This window comes from Balaenoptera physalus (assembly GCF_965194825.1).
Source record: "Balaenoptera physalus genome assembly, chromosome: 18".
Taxonomy (NCBI): Eukaryota; Metazoa; Chordata; class Mammalia; order Artiodactyla; family Balaenopteridae; genus Balaenoptera; species Balaenoptera physalus.
The window spans coordinates 21556156-21583272 of record NC_138899.1 but is presented as its reverse complement, the minus strand read 5'-3'; the positions used below and the strand labels follow the sequence as shown (position 1 = coordinate 21583272).

General features: G+C 33.0%; 1 long non-coding RNA gene across 1 annotated transcript; it reads right to left on the bottom strand.

The window, feature by feature from the left end:
* Nucleotides 1–24187: 24187 nt before the first annotated feature.
* LOC309647326 lies at nucleotides 24188–26733 on the bottom strand. Its single transcript, XR_014255966.1, has 2 exons — nucleotides 26062–26733; nucleotides 24188–25752 (listed from the first exon to the last, which is right to left on the bottom strand). It is a non-coding gene; the product is annotated as an uncharacterized lncRNA (long non-coding RNA).
* Nucleotides 26734–27117: the final 384 nt, after the last annotated feature.

The window sequence follows — 27117 nt, the reverse complement described above, 5'->3', positions numbered from 1 at the left end:
TTTTATTATGACTGAGTGACACTGAAAATCCACCTGCTTATAATGTAGATGAATGTTAATAGTTTTAGGAAAATACTGTACACTTTTCTCAATTGCTTTAATACAAATGTTTTAAATAATACTGAGTAATATGATGAATTTCAGCTGTAATTTAAATCATTTTAAAAAGTTTAGAGGAACAATATGCAGTATATTCTTATCTTTCATTATTCTCAGCAAAATTGTTTTTATGTGATCATGAGATATCTAAGGAATATACTGACCTCAAGTTGTTATATTTTCTTTTAATTCTCTCTCTCTCTTTTTTTTTTTTGGCTGCGTTGGGTCTTCGTTGCTGCTCACAGGCTTTCTCTATTTGCCGCGAGGGGGGGCTACTCTTCGTTGCAGTGTGCGGGCTTCTCATTGCAGTGGCTTCTCTTGTTGTGGAGCTCCGGCTCCAGGTGCAAGGGCTTCAGTAGTTGTGGCACGTGGGCTTAGTTGCTCTGCGGCATGTGGGACCTTCCCGGACCAGGGATCAAACCCATGTCCCCTGAATTGTCAGGTGGAATCTTAACCACTGCACCACCAGGGAAGTCCAAGTTGTTATATTTTCATTATATTGCTATAAAATAGAAATTAAAAATAAGCAAATACCCGTAAACATTATAATAATTATATTTGTGTTATAGCTGAACTGATGTTGTCTTATTTATAGAAACAGCTGAGTCTTTGAAACTTTGTGATTTATAACAATTGAGGTTGATTAATGTTTATTTTCTTAAGTTTTAAATAAATGAGATCACATATACATTATAACAGTACTTGATTTATTAAGATAAGCTAATCATGGCAGCAAACGTTTAACATGATAAGACGTTGACTATAGCAGATGACTGGGAAAGTTTTAGCCGAGAAAATTCTTTTTTTTTTTTAATGAGTCAAAGATCGGTTCCACTCTCTGGGGAAATGGAGTAAAATATACCATTTTCTCTAATAATCCCATCAAGTATTTGTCAATATCACCAACATTATAAGGTTTTTTCATTTGATAAATATGTGAAAATGGTCAAATTTCCAAATCTCAATGATCCTTAATTTCTTAATTAAAACATTCTAATATTCCTGAAATAAAGTAACTTTTCCATAGGGTTGAAATAAGGATTAAAATAAATAATGTAAGTGAACTGCTAATTAAAATTTAATACATGCAGATTATTCAACAAATATTATCATTATTAATATTTTTATGGACCATTGTTTTGTTGTATGTGAATTACACTATGCCAGATGAAATACTGAATTAAAGTGAAATATAATAGAGGTTCTAGTTTTAAATTAGCTTAAAATTTATCTGGGAACAAAAATATTAATAAATAGATAAGAATAAGAACACTGACACACATACTTACCCACACACAAAAATAGAAATGTTTAGATAATAGGTGGATTGTAACAACCCTAGTAAGCATGTAAAGTATTCTAAAGATTATTGTAAATTCTAAATTCACACATTGTTATTCAAAATATTGTTATCAAGGGAATAAATAGGCAAAGTGTGTCATAATTCCCATTGCTAAATGACTGTGTATCTGTAGACGGAAAGAAAGATAAAGAGTCCTTAAATAAGTTTGAAGGAGGTAAGGTTTCTTTCTTTCTTTCTTTTTTGTGTTCAGATCAGATGTGACTCCTTACCTCTGACAGCAGAAAAAGAAGTAACTCTACCTGAGCCTTTTAGCAAAACTGCACAACCCAAAAGGACAAATTCGAAGATCATTTGTCAATGTATTTTCAGATAAAAAATGCATCACATTCCCCTCATTCTTAATCTCTCTACTGTCTCATTCAAAACTTGAGGAGTGAGACATTTTATTACATTCTGACCTCCTCCGTGACTAGACAGAATGGTGCCACTTATACAAAGATAATGGCTATTTTATTTTAATGACAATCATTTTTGTACTCAGGTGTTCTTAGTATATAAAAAGAAATGCTTATAATTCCACAAAGAGATGATCATTGTGGCTAGATTTATTGAGAGAAGCTGGGACACATACTAGACTGAAAAGAGAACAGGATATGTCACAGACACATGGTAAATGAGTTGTGACTAAATTCTCGATTTTCATTTTCAAGTTTTGTAGAGCCTGCAGTCTCACTCTAGGGGTTGGTACTATTTTTATGGTAGAATATATCTACGGATGATCTCCTAGGTGTGATTTTATTAATATTTAAACAGATTTTAACAGTAAGCCAAACTAATTGTTAACAGCATTTTTTTCATATTTATTTTATCATTCTGGCTCCAAAATATTTACTCAATATGGTATAAACATAGTATCTCAAATTTATGAAATATTACCCTATGGAAATCATTTTTAACTATAAATATTCAGCAACTGGACCGTATTTAGCTACACTTATATCAATCAGCAACCTATCCTAAAACAGAAAGCCCACCCACAGTAAGATAATTAACAGATTAAGGAGTCATTTACAAAAGAGTAGATGGGGAATTGAGCAGCAAGAGGATAGTGCATTCATTGTTGTTTAGCCACATGGAGCTGTGACTGCCTCCCTGGGGAAGAGGGCACAGGCCCGTTGCTAGAATCCAGAAATACAGAACAGTATACTTGTGAAGTACAGTGTACTTTAAGTAATGAATTTCACACAACAATACAGGCAGCCCATAGTGATTGCACAGAGGCTAAGGGGAATAAGTGAATGAATCCACACTTCTCCCTTACTTTGATATTCTTCCATGGTGTCTTAGTCTGTTTGGCTGCTCTGACAAAACACACAGACTGGCTGGCTTATAAACAACAGGAATTTATTTCTCACAGTTTTAGAGGCTAGAGGTCCAAGATCAAGGCATCAACAGATTTGGTGTCTGGTGACAGCCACTTCCTGGTTCATAGGTGGCTATCTTCTCACTGGGTCCTCACATGGAAGAAGGAGTGAGGGGGCTATTCTACTCTCCTGGCCTAATCACCCAAAGGTCCCGTGTCTGAATAACATCACCTTGGGGAATAAGTTTCAACTTATGAATTTGGTGGGGGACACAACCATTGTCTATAACGTTCTGGTGTTGGGCCCCCAGATTCATGTCCCTCTCATATGCAAAATACATTCATTTGACTGTAATATCTCCCAAAGTCTCAACTTGTTCCAGCAGCAACTCAAAGTCTAAAGTCCAAAGTCTAATCTAAATATCATCCAAATCAGATATGGGTGAGACTCAAGGTGTAATTCATCCTGAGGCATACTCTTCTATAGCTGAGACTCTGTATAGTGCTTCTAAAACACAATTGTGAAACAGGCATAGGATAGACATTCCTAATCCCGAAGGGAGAAATAGGAATGAAGGAGTGACAGAAAGGAGTGATTCTGATAAATCTAAAACGTAATGGAACAAACAGCATTAAATCTTCAGGCTCAAAAATTAATCTCTTCAGCTCTCAGGGATTGGAGTCTATGCCTACAATTCTTCCAGTTTTGCTTCTGTTGTTCTTCCCAGTTGGGCCCTCCCACCTGCACTTCTCCAGGGAAGCAGGTTGCTCTTCTGATTTGGACTCTCTGAGCTGACTCTGCCTTCTCCAGGGCTCTCTGCGGGGGCCCCACCCACCGAAATCTATGTGAGGGCGGCCTTGCTCCCATGGCTGAGCTCGTGTACTCTGTGTGCCAACAGAGAAAGCACTGAAGACACCGCCAAAGTTTGCTACCTGCTCCCTCTGGAGGGGTGGTTACTGTGACTGCCCTTCACTGAGGCTGGCAAAGCCCCACCCGGGGTAGCTCCAAATGCAGTAAGTGGAGCCTGCCATTTGAGATGGTGCCAGCAGGACCTGCTGAGGTCCCATGAATGCCAGCAGCCCCTCCTTTGAACCCAGTCTGCCCATTGGACGTTGAACCCGGAGCCCCTGACAGGAGGGATAGTCCTGTTGATCTCTGAATTGCCTTTGGGGTCATTCTTCCATTGCTTTGGACAGTAGTTCCTGCCTTCTGTTGCGATGACTGACTGATCTTCTTATCAAATGGTCATTTGGCCCTACCCTTAGTGTTCTCTCCCAAACAGACTTTCTCATGCCTTTCTCATTCTTGTATGAGAATTTTCCAAATTTTAAAGTTCTGGTTCCTTTTTGACTCAAAATTTCATTTTCAAGTCATTTCTCTCATCTCACATTTCATTATAAGCAGTCAGGAAGAACCAGGTCGCTCCTTCAACACTTTGCTTAAAGATTTCCTCTGCCAAACACTAAACTTCATTTCGTGCAATTTCTACCTTCCACAAAACACCAGGACATGAACACAATTCAGCTAAGTTCATTGCCACTTTATAACAAGGAACACCTTTCCTCCAGTGTCCAAAACCATGTTCCTCATTTCCATCTGAGACCTCATCAGAATGGCCTTTATTGTCCATATTTCTACTGACATTCTGTTTAGGATTACTTACGTGTTCTCTAAGAAGACTAAGGCTTTCACTACAGCTGTCCTCTTCTCTTTCTGAGCCTTTACCAGAATCTCCTTTAAAGGTCTATTTATGGTAAGATAGGTTTTGGCGTGCCCCTCAAAACTTTTCCGGCCTTGGCCTCAACCAGCAGTTCCAAAGTGACAACTACGTTTATATATATTTATTACAGCAGCACACTCGCTTCTTCGTACCGATTTCTGTCTTAGTCTGCTTGGGCTTCTGTAACACATGCCATAGAAGTGAGTAGCTTAGAAACAACTGAAATTTATTTCTCACAGTTCTAAAGGTTAAGAAGTTCAAGATCAAGACACCTGATCAGATTCCATGCCTAGTGAGCTCCTGCTTCCTGGTTCATAGACAGTCCTAGAGACAGGCACTCTCTAAGTCTCTTTTATAAGGGCACTAATCTCATTCTTGATGGCTCTGCACAGGTGGTGGTTGACATAGCCCATTTAGGTCATCCACTTAATACACAGAAAATGGTGAAGAAGATTGGAGAATGGATCCCAGTTGCAAAAGGAAAACATCGTGGCACACCATTTTTAACTAAAATTTAAATTATCAGTTCAACGACTATTATCAGTTTGTAGCTATTTATTCAATGTTAACAATAAGCAAGTTATTGGACTTGACTTAAAAAAAGATTAACATAGGTATCCTTACTTTCAATAAATAGGAAATTTTTATAAAGGAAATGTAATGAATATGTGTTATAACAAGACTGGCGATGTAAAATGCTATGAGGACTATAAACAGAATGTTAAAGAACTGATGACAGAGTAAATAAATCCCTACATATAAGTAGAGAAACCTTTTAGAACAGGGAGAGAACAAATTGAAATAAAAATTTCTTAATTTTTAAAAGCATTATTTAGGAGTTTGAGAAGAAGGTAATACTTGAAGAAAAGATCGTCATATAATGATATATTTTCTTTTGCTGGTTTACTGAGTTTCTACAAAATTCTACCTATTTTGCTTAATTTACATGCCTCTATAACCTTCTGAGATGCTAGTATTATCTGGAGCCCCAGTGCCACCCAATCTATAGTATTTTGTTATAGCAACCTAAACTAAGACTAAGACAGTGATATTTTTCCCCATATTAGTGATTCTTTTGTGAGAATAGTCCTTCTGTTGACTCAGTCAGTCTTGTATGCCATGCTGGTAAGTTTTCTCCCATTTTCAACAAATGTTACAGAATTAAAACTTGCCAAGTTGTGACTTATGACTTTTCTGGTTTTATCTGATGCATCCAAATATTTCACAACTTCTGCCAAAGTGGCAATAATGAGAATATAAAAATCACAAATTTAGATCCAAAGAGTTTGTATTTAACTTACCAGGTAGTGAGGAGATACATAATATTTTGAAGTCATGGTAGGAGCTGAGCTTTAGAGAGATGATTAAGATGACCATGTATAGAAAAGTTGAATAAGTACAGAATGGAGACTGGTATTGAAAGTCTAAGTCAGGAAAGATTTGATTATGTGACTGTGAAAGGAACAAAAAATATACCAATCTCAGTGGATTAAAACAACAAAAATTATTTCTTCATATCACATTTCTATCACAGGTCAGCCAAAAGTCTCTGCTTATCATGGTTATTCAGAGATTCAGACATCTGCTGCATCTAAAAACATGCTACCATGGTTACAGAGCCAGGGAAGCTAGAATGAAGTGAATGACTCTTAAGGGTCTGCCTAGAAGTGTCACACATCACTTCAACTTATGGTTTATTGGGTACAGAAAGTAAAATGACCCAGTGTAGTTCTTATGGGACAAGAGTAAATCTCCATGTGCAAGAAAAGAAAAATCAAACTTAGAATGAGAAGAATTAATGACTGCCACATAAAAGTAGGAAAGGAATTTGATTGCATGGATAATGTGAGGAATAGAATTGATTAAGTAGGAATTTTTAAAGTACAATCTATAAGACAGTTAAATCTGAGACTGTGTTTCCATTGTTTCTTTTGTCTATTTTTAGTAAGGTACCCACATTTCCCCTTTTGCTTCTTAAGGACTTCTAATATCAGCATCTAATACAGACTTGCATTAGGGTGCTGTACACCCTCTCACATGTGAGAGGTATGGAAGCAAACTAATCCAAAAAGTCTTTGAAATTCTAGACCTGACTATCCTAAAAGTTTTTGGGGCAATTTATTCAAAAGAAAGCTATGAATACAAGCTTGCTTTGAGAAAAAGACCACTTTTTTAGGCATTCAAAATGAGATGGGAAACAGGATATAGATTTGAATCTAAAGACAAACATTTCAGAGTCAGCAATCTCCAAAAGAGTTGAATCTCTGATAAACCAAAAGGTTATGTACCCACAGTTTGAAATGTCATCAAGTAGTGATCTGGAAATCTAGGCAAAAATAGCAAACAAGTGAATTAATGACCTAAACTTCTATAATTTTATTGCAAAAAAATAAATAAAGGGGGATTTCTTAAGGTTGAAATTAAAACATAAACTCAGATTAGAATACAACAAAAGCAAAATTATGGGAATCACATCTCTTATCCACCTATCTACTTGAGTGTTAGTCAAAATGCTCTGACAAGGTAGAGATAAATTTTACTTTTGTATTTTAATTCAATGCTCAGATTGTTGGAGCCACCTCCACCTGTTTAAATGTTTAAAAAAAAAAAAAAAAAGCTGGCAAGAGGCAAGTATAACAACTTAAATTATAATACAAAATTTAGAAAAAATATTGTCCTTTCATCTAATCAATATTTAAAATCTTATTATACATTTTACAAGGGGCTGCATAATAATAACAGCAAAAGTCATCTGATAATCAGTCCTATCATTTCATGTGTATTTGATAGTTAATTGATTCCACTGAGAACCGATTAGTTAATAGTAGAAATCAGCTTCTATTTATGTCATGCTTTAGATAACGGTAGCTGACCAGAAATTAGGTTTGTTAAGTTTTTAAGATATATGGATAAAAAAACATAATAATATGACATGGGATTTCTTTTTAAAGAAAATGTTATCTGAAGCCATTGCTTTAGTGTTTGGGGTAGCTTTTATTGCATAGCCATCCTAAAAATTTTGCATGCACTAAGCCAATGCATGCACTGATTATTTACATTCTTTTCTACCACAGGCTAAATACCATATATATGTATAATAGCATAACCTTATGAATTTATGGTTTCCAAACTCAACTAGACCAATTTTTCTATCTTAAGTCTACCTCTACTCTTCCTAACTTACTTCCAGGAGAAACATGCTTAACCTGACAGTACGATAAACATAGGAGTAATGTAGATCAGGAGAGATATGAAGTGAGAGGTTTAGAGTACTGTATGTATGTGAAAACCTATAAATAAGACAGAAAGACAATAATGTATTGGAAGATGTCTAGAGTCTGCAACATGCAGAATAGCAGAATTATTGATGAGTTAGTGGGCAAGTCATGGTAATTAATTTGATCTTTATATATATAAAGGAAAGTCATTAGATGACTTTACGGAGAATTGCAATTCAATCTACACTTTTAAAAATATAATTTTCTCAACTTGGAGAAGAATTAATTGGAGGAGAGCAAGACTACCAAAGACAGTAGGGAAGGAATAAAGTAGACGGATGGGAGAAATACCTGGGAACTAATTGAAACAGCTTGATGACTGACTAGAAGTGGAAAGATAAGGAATAAGATGGCATCAAAGATGAAGCTAAACTTTTTACTTTAAACATGTATTTGGATATCATCTGATGAGAGAATGAACCCTGGAATGAATAACTATTGAGCAAAATGTTACTTAATTTTACTTTATAACATGTTTGAATTGCGGGTAGGTGGTTGAAAAGACATTTGTGTTGGACATGTGCATTATGAGCCACAAGCCTATATGTGACAGTAAGTCCAAAGAGAGTATTTTCTGCTTAGGACGTCCGTGTCAACTAGATGTCCTGGAAATGAGCTGTTAGTTATATCAATATTTTCAGAATGGATAGAGGCTGAAATGTCAGCAAAGCAGGATCAATATATATTTGCTAGAAAGATAAGAGGGAAAAAATCAAGAATGTGTAATCAAAGAAACTGAAGTTGCTGGAAATAATGAAGATAGATAGAGGACTGTATGTCCAAATAGCACAAAGCTCAAAGGAGATGTTCAGTTTACAAAATGGTGGAAAAGTCAACTATGCGGACCCTGCCTTTCAACCATAAAGACAGAGCAGGAAGTAGGGCATGGCAATGTTAAAAACTGCCAATGGACCAAAAAAAAAAAAAAAAAGCATCTACTAATAGATCCAGAGAATATTTGAATAGAAGTTGAGCTAGTTCTGACTTTGCTGTTTTATGTAATCACACCTTTTACAAATAAAAATATGACATCTCAAAATCAAATATATAATTTCATTTCTTATAGTTTATAATGTTTGGATAGTTGGTTATCATAACAAAACTATTGACTGGTAACAGATTACATACACTGTGCCTTTAAAAATGCACAATTAAATGCTATTTCCCAGTAAATTATTTATATCAATAAATAGTAACAAAAACAAACTGACAAAGTTATCTCAATGTACCTAATGTGATAGATAATTCTTATTGAGTTGATGAATTTCAATATGCCATTCAATACTTTCCATTAATGAGAATTACTATGATAATAAATACTTAGATTAAAAATCAAAATCCTTACAGATTATCACAGTCCATATGATGTAACATTTTTCACGTACAAGTTACAATGAAGAGATTTTTCAGTTGGTTTGCAGAGTTCTATATAAGGAATCAAATACTTGAACCTGAATCTTATTTATCTAAATGACTCCCTTCATAATGCCATGCAAAATTTGTAGTTTTCGTAAAAATCAAATGTAACTATTATAAAATGCTCTATGAGCTATGATGTCAAACACACAGACGAATATATACAAATATATATATATACACACACACGCGCACTATTAATGTATTATTTTATTTAACTTTTATAAGAAAACATAACATACAGTATCACATATGTTAATTTGTTAAACTTGTTTTCTTAAATGCAATCATGACAAACATAAAAGTATAAAATTTTATCTAAAAATGCTCATAAAAGGCTTTTTTAAATACTTGAATAATTTGATTTTGTGATATGCTTTATAATTATAATGTAGACTATTTATTGATGGTAAATGAACCAAAGAAGAAATTTTAATGTTCCAGCTCTTCTTGAGGAATAATGCTAATATGAATGCATGTTTCTGATCAGCTTAAGTGAAGTCAGGAAAAAATTGTAACTTGCAATCTTCATACCAAAATCTGCTATTACCTCTTTAGCATTCCAGATCTGTAATGATTATTAAATTATTACTTATTACTTATTTATTTATAAAGCATTTTCTAAAGCTATAGTCGACTTTTTTTTTCCAAATATGGTGTAAAAGAGAGCAGGACTGACCTGGTATTGCATACTTCCTCAATTGCTTTGGACTGGAATTAATTCTTACTGGTATCTGGGTAACCAGAATATTTCTTCCTTTGATAATATATAGCTCAATAATTTTCAATGTTGAAAATGAATGTAATTTCTAAACTATACTATCTTTTTATGCATTGCAAGTGCATTATTCATAACTTATACACTGTGTGGGAGATATTATAATTAAATAGCAAAATTTGCTTAATGATCATTTATAAATCTAAAATTTAGTAGTATGAAATATAGGAACATTCCTCATTAGCACAACACTTTTAAGGCAAAATCTCCCAATCTGTGTTACGTGAGGGACAAGTTATGGGAGATATTAATAAAATCTTTGTGAAAAAAAAAGGAGTTCACAGACAAACTGGTAAACAACGCATATTCTACCCCCTCTTCATGACTTGCAATATTCACCTGCTATTATTAATATCTGTCATAAATCAGCAGACAAAAATATACTCAATATAGTTAAGATGGTATCACCTAAATCAATTTTAGTACAGAATTATTTTGTCACAATGTGACTATGGTTTTTTTGCAGAATATTTTGCAGTCCTACAGGAAGGCACTTTGAAAGATGCTTACTTAAAGCAAATTTTAAAATTGAGAATCTAATTGTGAAGTTCTGTGTGCCAAGTATTGTTCTAAGAACTTTAGAAACACTATCCAGTGTAAGCCTCCTAACAAAGCTATGAGAGAAGTATGATTTTAATCTCTACTCTACCAGTGAGAAAACAAGCACAGACAGGTAAAGGAAATTTGCCTTAATCACACAAGTGCAAAGTTCTTAGGATACGGACCTGGAGGTTGTGGATCCAGGGTACAGATTTAATATATTGTGCTGGATTTCATTACCATTTTATCTTTATTTATTTTGTTTCATCTCATTTCATTTTACAGACTGTAAATACTAGAATTGGTTGTACAAATTAGGTTGAGTGTATCTATCCACACCTGCATCCCTGCTGGGATACCACTGCATCTTGCACAATAGAGATAAATTCCGCAGGAAAAAGCAGTTCCAAATAGAGCACGGGTTAAAATTTTAACAACTCTCTTGACAGCCGAGCAGTAGCAGATCCCAGTGAGAGCTAAAATACATGGTGAGAGAGGTTTGAACTCTGAACATGACTAGCTTGAGTGGACATATTTACGATTCTGAAAAGGATATCATTTGGACGTTTTAGAGTGGGATTGAAAAGTAGCCCACAAAACCCAGGTGATTACTGCAGCTATCAGAATGCAACAGTATTAACAGTCCAGGTAATCCCAGAGACTCTAGTACCTTTCTCTTCTTTGTCCTCAAAAAACTGAAACATATACAAAAAGAATAAATGTTCATAGGTGAGGGAGTCATTGATTCTACTATAAATTAGAAGGGTGTTAGATGAATTTCCATTGAAAAATGCATTGCATAGGTCTTTAAATGAAAATAGTGTTATTCCTCCATCAGTTTGTGATTAGGTTAAAGTGCTAGTCATTGAATCAGTTGGGACAAGAACTGAGGAATTTGCACTACAGATATTCTTGTTGTTATGAAATAAATAGATCAACATTTTCTGAAAAAGTTAAGTTCACCACACTTGGACTCAGGAGGCTGACTTATGTTGGATCTTTCAGTTACTAGTGATTTAATTTTTTGATATATGATTCTTACATTACTTGATTCCTTTCCCTAAGCGTGTTCAAACGCATAATTTCTAAGGTATTTGAAAAGCCCAAGGTCGTTTTGTAGTCAGATATTAGGAGATGCAGTCATGTGTTTGCAATCGCGTCTTCTCTACAAATGGTCAGACACCAAAGGAGGTTAAGAGGAAGTTTCCTTGATGTCCTGTGTTGAAACTCAATGTGTTTACACACAAATGTGTTGTAAACAGTAGGGGCCGGGTAGTTGCTCTACAGTCACATTGAGAATCTCCCATACAAAAAAAAAAAAAATGCTCATTGATTACCTTCTATGTACCAGTATTGTGTTAGCATTACAAAAAACAGCAGTGAGCCAGACAAGTCCCAGCTTTCACTGAAGTTCCACAGTACTTGTGAAATTTGGCTTATGAGATTTCACAACCAAGAGCTTTCAATGCAAAGACAGGAATAAATACAGTGTACAGGTAGACTAGATGAGACAGCACAGGCTTTGTGAGTCACTAGAAATTTGTTTCCATAAGTAATGACATAGAAACTGAGACAAGAGGGATTCATGATCATTATCTAGGTGAAGAAGGCAGGGTATTACAAGATGAGAAAAACACAAATGCCAAAGACTGGAGGTGAGATGAATGGTGTATTTGGGAATTGCAATTAAAGTTTGACTTGAGTATTGAATTTAAGAATAAGAAATGGTACTGATAAGGCAGAATTTGTTGGCAGGACCCAGGCCATTATAAAATTTCCCAAGCGAAGGCATTAAAGGAGAATTGTTCCTTTAAGGTGTAATAATTTACATCTGAGCAGTGCTGGAAAACAGGAACAGAAACGTGTTCCTGACTTCTAGTGCTCTTTCCAAACTACAAGAGGTTGAAATTAAGTTCTGTTAACATACGATATTACTCCCATTCTCTCTCTTTATTCCTTCCCCTCAACCACTTGTCCTAGATGTAGAAGACTTTTCATGGACCCATCTCTGTTGTTTTTGAATGTTCTTGATGCAAAAATGGATGTGATGATACTAGTTTCGCTAAGTTCATGCTAAATTGCCTCAACTATATGCTCCAGGCGTAGCTGTCTGTCGGGCACACCAAGAAGTCCAGTCTCAGCAGGAATCTCCAGAACCATCAGAGGGTCCTCATGAAAATGGTCTCAGTGCCTTGTTTAGTCCAGAGAATTCACCATTGTTTATTCATTATCACATCTTCATTATCTCATCACAATGAGAATATTCTAAGATTCTTCAATCTGTAAGTGTTCTTACTCTCTGCAGTTTCTTTTTCCCATTTACTGGAAAAACAAAAAGATGATTTGAGTCTTGCCTCATTTTTTTGATGTTGTGCTTTTTAAAGGTTCATTTCAAATAAGACTTTACCAGACAAGGGTACAATTTAGTTTGTCAATATTTTCCTTAGACTGCCCCTTCTAATCTTGCAATTAAAATATTGATAATTTTAATTAAGTATATTTTATAAAACATGAATAATTCAAGCAGTGAAGCAGCAGAGAGAATGATTGCTTTATAAATCATTTATTCAACTATAATCAGTCATATGAATTAGAATAATCACAAGTTAGGGGTAAAATATACAAATTAAGCTGAATTTGGGGAAAGACTGGAAAAAGAGAGCCTTTTAAATACAGCTGTTGAGGTTTATAATGATCAATTAATATTTCAAACCTTATTTGGTAACATAACTGCCATTTGCTAGAGTGTTATTATCAAATCATGATGGCTTTAGGCTATTTCCAAGAATAAATTTCACCTTCCATGGAAAAAAAATCTTATTACACTAAAAATATTCAAAACAATACATTTATAGGAGCTATTAGACAGGAGTTTCAGAAACTCCGTGGAAAAGCTGACCTACTTATTTGGGTCAATATGTTTTTTAAGTGTCTCCTTGAAGAGGGTAGTGCTCTAGGAAACTGAATTTACCAACTTTTGGTGTCAAACATTAATATCAATAATTAAAATGTTAAAATTCATTTCCTATAAATTTTCTTTAGAAACTTGCTCAAGCATAAAGAAATGAAAGGGAAAGACTTACTTTGAGATGTCAATTATAGATTCTATTGAAAATACTACATAGCTTATTAAAATATTCAAAATCTCATTTAAGTTGAAATTATTATATAAAAATACCTTTTAAAATCACCAGCTCTCCTGGTAATCAATGTTCAATGGAAGAATGGATAAGCCCAACATTTAAAGAATCTTTCAATTTACTGCCAATCTTCAAAATAAAAACTTTTAATTATTTTGGCACACCTCAATTTATTATTCAGTATAGAAAAAAAAATGATCTGTATAATACAATTGCTTCTAATAACTTTGGATATACATAGAAGGAGTGTGAAGTATAAGGGGGAGCAGTTGTTAGGCCTTTTAAAGCAAATGATAGTAAGGAATCTTAAATTTTTCTTGGGACCCAGCAAAGTAACTTTACCTCTGTGTTTCTTAGTCTGCAAAAATGGAAATGATGATGCTATTTCACAGGTTTCTGTGAGTTTAAAATGAGAAAACTATGGGTGAAAACATTTACGAGCTGTAGAAGCAAACCATCTGATTTCTTTTCAGTGACAATTGGTAAAATGAACATAATGCTATACTGTAGGATAATTTTGAAGATTAAATGAGATAACTCATAAAGTAAATAACAAAGTGTCTGACATAGTGTAAGCACTGAATAAAAGTAGATATTTGTCACAGTAATAAAGTAATAACATCCCATTTTGTACTTATTTATAATATCATCTTTATAAAGACAAGCATCATGTTGCAATATAACACATGCTATTGATGAAGGGAGAATACATTGTTTGTAATATAGTCTTCAGTTTTATTATATATTTCCTGTGCCAAATCTAAAATAATATTAAACAGTCAACATTCATCTTGCCGTACAATTTGTTTCTTTATATATAATCTTGTCTTTCTCCTGGTCTCTGTCAGAAACTTTAGCAAAGACTGCTTCTCTTTTAAAAGAATCTGCTAGGTCAATCCCAGGTCAACATTGAACAACTCTCTAGTGGTCAACGTGTCTTATATCTCAATTCAGGAAAAACAAAAGACACGTAATAAAGATGGTCATAAGAGTGCTCCCTACCTGCTACTCTGAGACCAGTGTGATTTAAGGAAATGGATGTGATAGCCGTTTTGTAATGCATGTAGAGAAGTGTTGCACAAAAAAACATATGTAATAAAGGTGGTTGTGAAAGAAACAAATTGAAATTTATATCTCAGTGCTATTTTAACTCTATGCTTGAGATCATATCTTTTATTAAATAAACGTTGAGAGGGTTGGCACACAGGGACTAAAGTGAGGGTGTAGGTAGGAACAAAGCTGCTTTTTCTTTCAGTATAAATGAAATATGAGTTTGCCAAGGATGTGGAATAGAAATTTGGGATCTCTTAACTATCGTGAACAAGTTGCATTTACATTTGATGAGATAATACTTCACCTATAGGAACAAAATATAATTTACCTAGTGTAGCTCATTCCCTCAAAGTTGAAAGGCTTATTAAACGTTGCATGATGTAAAAAGTTTTGAAGTCTATTATAAAAAAATGATGTCTGTTATGTCTTCACTGTTCTAAGACTGATTTTTAATATGGCTCTCTAGCCACTAATTTCAAAGTCAGGTCAGAGCTTAATCAGCCTTTTCTTTCTCTTCCCTGGTAGAGGAGCATTTGTAAACCTAGATGAGACCCTGATCTAAATTAACAATTAAAATTTCAAAGCGCAAAACCCAGCAATGAAGGTATTGAGTGAAGAATTTGATAAAGCCAAGTAGTTTTGAAATTAGTAAAAAGAAAGTGAAACTACAAAGTGAAAAATGGAACATAAAAGGTTAGAAAAGAAGTCTGTCTGAGCTTTTTCACTCAGGGTCAAAGTAACTTTCTAGTGCAGTGATAAACAGGAATTATGAAACAAAATGATGTTAAAATCACAAGGAAAAATAAAAAGCGTTGTGACATCCTCCCTATTTCTGTGCCTTATTTCATATCTATCAGCCTTAGCACAAATGACAATTGTAAGCAGATGTTTTGCTGAATGTTTCTTCTTTTGTGAGAAATAAGAAAGTTAAGGAATAAATATAAACAACTGCATTGAAGATAGATCAAAAGATAGATTTCGAGCTAGGCATAAAGTCATATTAAGCTTAACGCCTTCTGAAGAATTTTCAGTGGTATAAGTTATCATACAAAAGGGCCCATATTAATGTAACAATTTCCAGATATACATTTTTAATGTCTGAGGAAAAGAGTGGTAAACAATGCAAGCAATACAATCAAATATAATCTTAACTCTTTGGTAGTATTTTAAAATCGTCTGATATTTTTTTAAAAATGTTAAAAAGATCTGGTTCTATTATATTACATCCTTCTGTCAATGAGAAAACCTGGAATACACCATCTGAAATGTACAATTAAAGATTCAATTCACTCTAAAAACGATTTTGGGAGAGTAGTAATTGATACAAGCTTGTGAAACTGGGTTAAAATTTTCTGTGTCTCTAATTGTAATTCACATACATTAGTCAGTGGAAACAGCCATTAATAAATCTTGTAAAGTTTAAATCACTCATTTAAAGTTAATTATGCCCTAAAACTTTGCCAGTATTATGCTAGGTCTGAGAATAAATAAAGGAAGAAGAGGCTCTGTTTTCAAACAACTCAAAATATTGTGGAAAAGAAAAACAAACAGAAAATAAAAATTCTATGTAAACCTGGGTGCATGAACAAGATAACAGTTCAGCATGGAAAGAAATGCATGATTTCAGTGCACACTGGCCTCTGCTGACTAAAATGCAGCTGGGAATCACCAACGTGGCTGCCAAGGCTCTGCCTGATCTGGCTCCCTAGTTACATGGCCCTTGATTATACTTCAACCTGTATTATATTGATATTATGTGCACTCACAGTATCCTAGCCACACCGTTCTTCTGTCCATTGTCTATTCTGTCCATTGTCTATTCTACAGGCTAGGATTATTCCCCTCACTTGGAACTTTTGCACTTTCTATATTCCTTTGTACTAAAATAACTTCTTTACGATTCTTTTCATAGGCAACTCTTTATTTTTTTCTAGGTCTCATTGTCGGTATTAACCCCTCAGAAATGCTTTCTCCATCTTGCTATCTGAAGCAGCCCCTCTGCCTGTTATTTTGAATAGTTGTACTCTTTCTGTTTTTCTGGAAATTCTTTATTTGTTTCTTTACGCGGTTGTCGGTTGTCTTCTCCACTAGAATAGATGCACTATGAAGGCAAATAACAAAATTTTATTTTTTGTCCTGCTATCCTCAATTCTTAGTGCAGTACCAAGAAGCCCCAGTTTCCTAATTTGTAAAATAAGGATAAGTTATAATATGACTTCATGGTGGTGATTTTTTGAATTAAATAAGAAAATGCATCTAAATAGTTAAGAGTAACTATAGTGACTGCCAAAAAATATATATTTTTTCACACCTAAATTTTTGTGCTGATAATCTTCTACATGCTACAAGTGTTTGGCTGCAGAGGGGAATAAATACTGTATTTAAAATACATTCAGTATATAGAGATAACAAAAGTTTCATATTTTATGTATAATGGATACCAATGATATAATTTATACACATAAAGGACATTATACACGTATACAATAATAATCAGTGTTATAAATAACATATATTACATATCTATCCAAATACTAGATGTAATTCTTTATGATGTGAATAAAGTTTTGTGTTAAATATCATCATGTCAACAATAAAAATGACTAAAATAAACACATAATACTTCTGACTCTCTCTTTATACATATATATTCAATTTAATGGGATGGTCTTGTGAAAGAATAAAATTGGTCTTAAATGTAATTTAAAATTGTAAGTTAAAAAATGCTATTATGAAGCAAATGTAAAGTAAAAAAAAATAATTTGTCTTTTACTAAATTTCCAATTTTAGGATGACTTCTTTTCTTCTTATTATCAGAGTGTCTGTAAAAAATTAAATGAGTATAATGATGAGCAATTACAGAATGAGATATCTTTGGAAATCAAATCAGCCTGTATCATTACTGCTTTCTTGAAAAACTGATACTGTAATTGTTAGAATAATACCTGAACCTGTGGTGAGCTTATGACCTTACGATTACATGGGGAAGGCAAATGAGAGCAGTTATAAATATTGCACCATTTGTCTCTCACAAAATTTAAAAAATGAAAAAAAAATAGTAAATTCGAAGAATAGAAAAATTCTATTACTTTTTAAAAGAGCTTTTTATTAAGAAGAGCATAATTTCCATTACTGTACCTTATAATTACCTTAAAAATTGGCAAAATAATGGTTGTAAATGGAAGATAAGTTTAAAATGAAAAAACAGTCCTAGGTTGAAAGGATGCAGCACAAAACAGGGGATTCTTGTGAAGGGAGAGAATATCAGTGGTGGGTGGGAAGTGGGAGGAAGATTTAAGGAAATACCTTAGATACACATTTTACACCAAAAAAACCCCACAAACAAACAAAAAACCCTCAAGCACACCATTAGACTACAACTGGCCCTGAATAATCTTTTCTGAAACATAATGTTTGAAAATATATTCAAAATGTCACTCTTTCATTTGAACATTAATTAAAGTCATGGCATTTAATTTTCCTGACTTTATAAAGAGTAATGAAATTAATGTGACATTCTGTGTTTTATCTTCTCCCCATCTTCACCCCATCATAGTTCATATGATCACTTTCTCGATAACACTTTCTGCTTCTGTTGAATGCTCTCTCAATTAATTAAGTTTTCTTGTTATTTTAAATATTAGTTATCTATGCTTCTTTAGTAATTTTATGCTCCATTTTCTCAATTAGTACTTATAGCTACAGACAATATGCCATTAAGAGGAGGGTTCATAGGTTATAGATTATGATCTTCTTCTAAATGTGAGCTGACTGTTTAGATGCCATGTCCATAGTAAGAAAGAAAGAGAGACAGATTTATTGTAACCTTTTTCTTGTTTATATCTGCCTTCAGGTTTCTATCAGACTTAATTATGTTAATACAACAAATATTTTCAAACACAAAATGCCTTTGAGGAACAAAGAATAGAAGCAGTTGATAACTTAAAAAGTCAGCCTTGTCTTTACTTTAAAAATATGTCAGATTTATGGAACTGGAGTGATGGGCTGGAAATTTTCTTTTTCAGAATCTTAATTTGTTAATCTGACACAAGCCTAGTCATATAGTTCAAAATAAGCTTATTTTTCCTTTTAATTTCTATAGAATTATTTTATGTTACATTTTAAATTAAAATTTTTTAAATGGTCATTGTGAGGGACTTAATACTGTACTTTGTAAGAAAAAGATCTTTTGTTTAAAATACTGGGCAACTCACTGAATCTGTGGTAAAGTTGAAATATTGTCAAGATCTAGAGATCAGGGATTCTAGGAAACACTCATCGTAAGGAATACACACCAACCATTTTCAAAGTTTACTTTTTGGAGAATATCCTTGAATTGGTCTACTTTTTTTATCATAGTTTTTCCCCTCTGTTCCAGAAAAGAAGTGTATCTAGATTAACTTCTGGCGTATACACAATAGTGTGAAAAGTAATTCTCTACCCAAAAGGAAATTTGAATTTTTAATCAAGAGATAATTTGGGGCCAGTAAAAATAATTCACAACCATAATAATAATAATTCACAAAGCCTCTTTCACTTCCCAACATTCTTTTAAACTATTATCTCTGATATCTCATGAGTAACCCAATCATTTATTCTCTCAGTGGCTACAGCAGGTAGGTGTTTTTGTTGTTTGTTTGTTTTTTAATCATGCAGGTAGTATAAATAGATTCAGATGAAATTCAGCAGAAAGTAACTTCATATGTTATTGGTGAGGTAACCAAAATACCAGTAAACCTCTACAAAAATTTTCAGATGGTAATTAACAGAATTCCATCCAAAATAACACCAAGGAATTAGTCTGGTGAAGAAACAATTGCCACTAATATAGAACACTGTACCCTGCAGATTTTACCAATTGAATTGAACATGATATTGCTGTGAGCTCCACTACTACTGCACCACAAATACTGGACGCTGCTGCAACAGTGCAGATATGACGTCAAATACACAAGCAGTGAAAGAAAACTAGATAAATTAGATTACAGCAAAATTTAAATCCTTTGTGCTCTAATTGCTACCATCAAAAAGTGAAAACATTTGGGGTAAAAAATCCTTCAAATCACGTATCTCACAAGGGACTTTGATCCATAAACTATAAAGAACTCTTACAACTCAATAATAAAAACACAACCAATAAAAAGACAAACCAATAAAAACTGGGCAAATGCATATTTATGGAATCTAAAAAAAAAAGGTACTGATGAATCTAGTGGCAGGGCAGAAATAAATATGTAGACGGAGAGAATTGACTTGAGGACACGGGGAGGGGGAGGGGGAGGGTAAACTGGGGTGAAGTGAGAGAAGCATCTACATATATACGCTACCAAATGTAAAATAAATAGCTAGTGGGAAGCAGCCACATAGCACAGGGAGATCAGCTCAGTGCTTTGTGACCACCTAGAGGAGTGGGATAGGGAGGGTGGGAGGGAGGCTCAAAAGAGAGGGGATATGGGGACATATGTATGCATATGGCCGATTCACTTTGTTGTACAACAGAAACTAACACAGCATTGTGAAGCAATTATACTCCAATAAAGATGTATAAAATAAAATAAAAGTATTTAGAGTTTGAAATAAAAAAAAAAAACTGGGCAAAAGATTTAAATATGTTTTCCACAATCAACTTCTCTAAGTTTATATTAATTTTTTAATCTTTCATAAATACCCACATCTCTTGCACATTGGATTTTTTGCCACTTTTTTATGTTACTTTATTTTGCTATTTTTTGATTTGCTTTTACATCCCCCAGGTCTTTTATTTATTTGCTCCTCCAAGTTAAAATGCAGAGGGAGAACTCCTATCATCCTGTAAAATTTCTACTTGCACTTCAAGACTCAGATCAAATATATTTCACTCATTAACATTCATGAAAACGTCTGTGGTGAAATTAGTTTCACCATTATTTTACCCATGTAGTAGTCTATTTGCATCTTTATATTGTTACTTATTTTTGTGGGTCATGTTTGTGTACGTAACTGCCTCTCTTTTGAAGGCAGGAAAAATACCTTGGTTCTCACTTTTTGTGAGCTTTGTATTTCCCAGGAATCTAAACAGGGTCCTATAAATATAGAAGTTCAATAAATTTGAAGAATTGAATTCAGCACACTCATACCCAGTATTATTTAAGAAATCAAGATATATTATTTCACACCTATATGTGAGGTAAATGTTAGTTATCACTTGGGAATACCTGGATGTATACTTTGCTTATGAATGCTATACACTTTACAATTGTGTTTTGGAAAATTTCCCTTTCCTAGGATATGGGGTTTATTAAAATTTATTAATTTTAAAGTTAAAATCTCTTGGTTGAAACAGGGGTATAAAAAGGTATTTCAGAAATAGATTTTAACAGAAGTTAAAATGATTTATATTTTTAAAGAAAGAAATTTCAAAACATTCATTACCAGGCAATTGCATAATGTGATGTATTCATAAACTCTTCTATGATTTTAGTTTTAATTAAAATGTACAGAAAGTGTTTAAACATGGTTGGTGTGTATTTTCAGTATTATTCAATCATTAAATAAACTGTGAGGAAAAATGCTAACTTGAAGGCAGCAAATATATTCCTCCTACTTGTTTAAAAATAATCTCTACAAAATATTACATATTTAGCATAGTGATTTTACAATAGTGTTCAGAAAACTCTGAAATATCAGGCAAGGTTCCTGGAAGTTTTCCTCTTGGAAAGTTAATTCAAAGCTCCCAGTGCTGTTTCCATCAGAAAAAAAACAACTTTTACACACTGGCATTTCATTTTTTTGTGTGTTTGAAATACAGTTTCACTGGTAAAATATTATTTACAAATATTTAGTTTTATTAAATGATTGACAATAACCTCTGATATATGTGAATAAAATATTTGGTTCAAAATTATTTAAATATTTCAGTACAGTTTATTATCCCAGAATTAGCCACACTATAATTTAACCACCTTTCAGAAAATATTTTGAAATAGTAGTTTTTGGGGATCAATAAGTAAGCTATTATATAGAATACTGAAAATAATTTCCCTTAATTTTAAGGTGGCATATATACTAAATCTATGATATTTTATAGTAAAGTGCTAGGAGTTTTTTTTTTGTTGTTGTTGTTGTTTTTAGGAGTTTTTAAATAAATGGAAAATTATGCCAATTAATGATTCCAGGTGGTAGATATCAGTCATGAGAATTAATAACACAAAAGGCAGTGGTTCACAGACAACACGTTTGGTGATATTTAAGTATAGTTTATAGGCAGAAGAAATGTGCTAATTTAGGAGACCATGAAGGAACGCTGAGTAATAGACTAGGAGGTATAATTTCAAACTACAGAAAGACTATCAAGGAAGGAAAGACTATCAAAGAATACAGCCTTAACTGATATTAATTTGCAGTGTGACTGAGGAGACTGAAGACTAAGAAAATATATTTCCACTTGGCAACAAGTATATCATTGCTTAGTTTTGAGAAACGTTTTCAATAAAATAATGTTGAGGGTCAAATGATAGATGGCTAAGCACTAAGTGTTTGATGACAATAGCAGCATATATTTTGTATAAGAAATTTTGTAGTATAAGGAGAATAGATTTAAAAAATTAAGTAGGAGTGGATTTGAAAATTAAGCAGGGGTGACTCCGAAATGGAAGACGTAGATTTAGAAAATGATGAAACACTACGACCTCATACCCACTAGAAGAAATAAAGTGGGAGAGAAGTGAAAACAGATGAGTATGACTGAAAAAAATAATTTGCAAATTCTTGCAAACCATGTCTTCTTTCTCAGATAAAGTAGTATATATATATTAATTATGTTTATATATTAATTATGTTTTTGTGGAAGATGCTAAAACAAAGTCTTAGATTAGATAAAAAATCAAAAACTATACATTAAAGTAAACTAAGGAAAAGGTTATTTCAAACCTTTGGATATTTTCAAACTCGGATATTATTTCAAGTACATGCTCTGCAAGTGTTGCCTTTAAGCCAAGATGATCTATTAAGAATACGTAGAGAGTAAGATGAATCACAATTATTTTAGATGGTTTCTTTCAAACAGGATAATCGCCACTAAGTTCACAATGAGACCTGACAGCTATAAAAGTACTCTAATATTTTCTGAGGAGAGTATCACACGCTGGCACCTTATATTGCTGACTAAGATCTAATCGAAAAGTTTTAAACTGTAGCACACGGTAGAATAACAATCAATCGATCTTAGGAACACCTTTTTAGGTAAGATTTTATAAACTTAATTTTTGGGTATTTTCCAAGTTTCTGTGCAGCCTTGGTGTTATATGACTTCATAATATTTCATTATGATACCATTTATGCCCATGTCTAACAAAATGTGTTAATTAAAAATGTTTATTCCCTAGCACTGACCTCAGTTTGAATTTTCATATTTTTCCCTTCCTTATTTTGCTATCATAATGATACTAAAAAAAAAACTGTATGTATTTTTGTATTAGGCAAGGTTCTCCAGGGAAACAGAATCAATAGGATATATTTCTTTGTTTGTTCGTTTATTGTAGGAATTGGCTCACATGGCTATGAAGCCAAGAAGCCCCTTAATCTATTGTCTGTAAATTGGAGAATTAGGAAGCCAATGGTGTAATTCAGTCTGAGTCTGAAAATTTGAGAACCAGGAGGTGTGATGTCCAGGAGAAGGTGGATGTCCCAGCTCAGGAAGAAAGCAAATTTGCCCTTCAGCTTTTTTCTGTTCGGGCCCACGCTGATGAGAGTGGATCTCTTTATTCAGTCTACTGGTTCAAAAACTAATCTCTTCCAGAAATATCATCACAGACATACTCTGAAATAGTTTTATTAGCTATTTGGGCCTCTGTTAACCCAGTCATGTTAACACAAAATTAGCTGTCACACTGAATAGTTTTTTCCTTTCCTTTTTTAATGTTTTGGATTATTTTCTTAAAATAAATACCTGGGATTGAGATTATCTGTCCAAGATGTGTAAATATTGTGTGACTTAAAAAAATGAACCTAAGCATTTACATGTATTCATCAGTATAGAATCATTATTCCAACTAGTAAACCTTTTGCAGTCAGTACCCGAAGGGTTTAATGAGTTCATCATTTAAACCGCATTGTCTGCAACAATAATATTTATATGCTAAGATGCTAAAATATCTTCAAATGTATATGATTTGGTGTATGTTTTTCAGTGTAATAATTTTTATAAATTATAAGAAATGCTACCTATGACAAATAAACATAATTTATACTCTAGCCTTCCATGAATGACTAGAGCTTAATAGAAGAAAAAATGTATTCTTGTCAAGATTTATCTCAAAAAATTATAATTCATATTAAATGTCCTATATACTAAAAAAAACTTTTTTCTAAATAAATATTTATAAATTCATATTATTTTATTTTCTCTCTTATTCCAGAAATGTAGCTGGATTTAATTTTTGAAGAATTTCAACATAAAATTATTTATTTTGTTCATATTTCCTTATGTTCTAAAGTTGTGATTTTAAAATTTGTATTCTTATATAGGTGATTTTAAGCACATGCATTTAAAAAGATGCAGTAAGAGAAATTACACATTTTATTTTTATATTTACTGTAGCAGGGGTAGAATATTTTACTGTGATTTTCTTAGATTTTTCTCATAAAATAGACAAAATATGGTTTGAAATTATCATGAACAAGAAGAACTGGTGATAAACCATCTAAAATTACTGGGACCTCTTTGAGTAAGAACAAATATTTTTAATATGAATATCTTTTTTTGTAGCCAATCAGTTTATTGTAAATTTATGTCATGTATAATTTGGTCATTTTAAATTTCAATTAGATGCATACTTATGACACTTAATTTGAAGTATTATCATGACAATACTCTGAATTTTAATTAGATATTTAAGAGATGGCTTGACTATGAGGATATGTTTTATAATACTTAAATATAAAAGTACTTTTACTAACAATTATATTTTTGCTTATATTTCATTATTTATATAATTTATCTTTTCATTGAAAGGCAGTTTAAGTCCAAAACTTAATGCAATACATCTATTTTAAAGAGAGAATAATCAATTATCTTTCCTATATTTTACACTAAATATATTTCTTTTATATCTGTGTATGTTAATATATGTGGATCTCCTACCAAGAATGCATTTAGATGCATATATTCTTGTATTTTTCCCAGCTCTCTAATGATAGATATCTAGGTCAGTTCCTACTCTGGAAAATAACAAACACCACTGCATTGCACATTCTTATAATGTCTCCTTGCAAATGTGTGCGTGTGTTTCTCAAAAAGGTGAATAGTGGGAAAATTGTTGGGTCACAGTGTATTACTATATGTCATCGACTATATTTATAGACTATTCATTACATGCTCTCAAGAAGCAGTTATCCCAAATTTTCATTAGTATTTCATATTATTTGACTTTGACTTTTTCAAATATCAAAGGATCAAGTCTATACCTTTTAAAAATTTACCTTGCATGCTAACTCATAAGGTTATAATCTCTTTATAGATTACCTTCATGATATGCCATTCTATGAATAGCTAACTCACATTTACTGCTCATTTTATTCTAATTTATTATGTTATTTAATTTTCAGGAATTTATTGGAGAGTGTCAATAGCAATTTTTGTCAGCTGTATTTATTGTAAGTATTTCTCTCAATTTGTCTGCTCTACCAAGGAGCAGAAACACAAAAGCCAGGATTGGTTTATTTGAATGTTAAAATATGGACACCAGTTTCAAACGCCATACTCACGCTGCCTTAGTATGAGCTGCCTTCCTTACATAAATATAAGACACAATGTTCAACTTTCTCTCTTCCATTCAAACAAAACATTTTTTTTTACTCTTTCATCCAGTATCCATTGACCAAAATCTTTTTATAGTTTCATTTTACGTGAATATATTATATGATATTGCTCAGTAATCATTAATCTATTTAAACAACTTTAAAAGGACTATGTTCTTAATCAATGTATATATTATATTTATATAGAATATGAATATAAATAAGATACATTATTTATATCTTCATTATTAATATAATAGATAAAAGAATTGATGCTTACACCACCTATATTCTTTTTTTTTTAGTTTATTTATTTATTTATTTTTGGCTGTGTTGGGTCTTCATTCCTGTGAGGGCTTTCTCTAGTTGCGGCAAGCGGGGGCCACTCTTCATCGCGGTGCGCGGGCCTCTCACTAAAGTGGCCTCTCTTGTTGCGGAGCACAGGCTCCAGACGCCCAGGCTCAGTAGTTGTGGCTCACGGGCCTAGTTGCTCCGCGGCATGTGGGATCTTCCCAGACTAGGGCTCGAACCTGTGTCCCCTGCCTTAGCAGGCAGATTCTCAACCACTGCGCCACCAGGGAAGCCCCTCACCACCTATATTCTTAAGGTTTTTTTATTTTCTTCTCAGACAACCTAAAGTTCACATACTGTTAGCTTTCTGAGAAAGCTTCAGTAAAATTCCTTAATCATGTTAATGTAAAATTAAATTAAATATAAAGCCTTAAGTATAAGGAAGAAATATACAATTAAATTTAAAAATTCAGAACATATATTACTAAAAATCATGGTTAAGTATATCATATATTCCTGAGGTAAAGAGTGACTTTTAACATTAATGACAAAACCTGTAGAGGCAATATGTAAACACATTCTAAAAAGTAAATTTTAAATACCTAGAATGCTTCCAAATTAAGGCAATAAAGTTTAAATTATGCAAGTTAAAATGACTTTTAAAAATAACATTACAGGGGCTTCCCTGGTGGCGCAGTGGTTGGGAGTCTGCCTGCCAATGCAGGGGACACGGGTTCGAGCCCTGGTCTGGGAAGATCCCACATGCCGCGGAGCAACTAAGCCCGTGAGCCACAACTACTGAGCCTGCGCGTCTGGAGCCTGTGCTCCGCAACAAGAGAGGCCGCGACAGTGAGAGGCCCGCGCATCACGATGAAGAGTGGCCCCCGCTTGCCGCAACTGGAAAAAGCCCTTGCACAGAAACGAAAACCCAACACAGCCAAAAATAAATAAATAAATAAATTAAAAAAAAAAAAAAAAATTACATAAACCCATCCCACAAGCCAAACACTGTCAAAATCTTGGTGTATATTCCTTTACGCATATACTCTATGTATATAATAATGCAAATTTTATTTTATTAAAAATATTTTAGTTTATCCATCCTGTACTTTAACTTGCTGTTTATTCTCTTTAACATTAAAAAGGATATAACGTGCAGAATTAAAATTACATTGCAAACCAGTGAAATATCTATAACACATCTTATTAAAAGCTATTTAAAAGTAAAAATTTAGGAGATAAAAACAACAAAAAAAATTGCCAAAAGATAGACTGGTTACAATTACTTGAAAAATATATTCAACTTCACTAGTAATTAAATAAATGCAACTTAAAATAGAAATTTAATGAACTTTAATT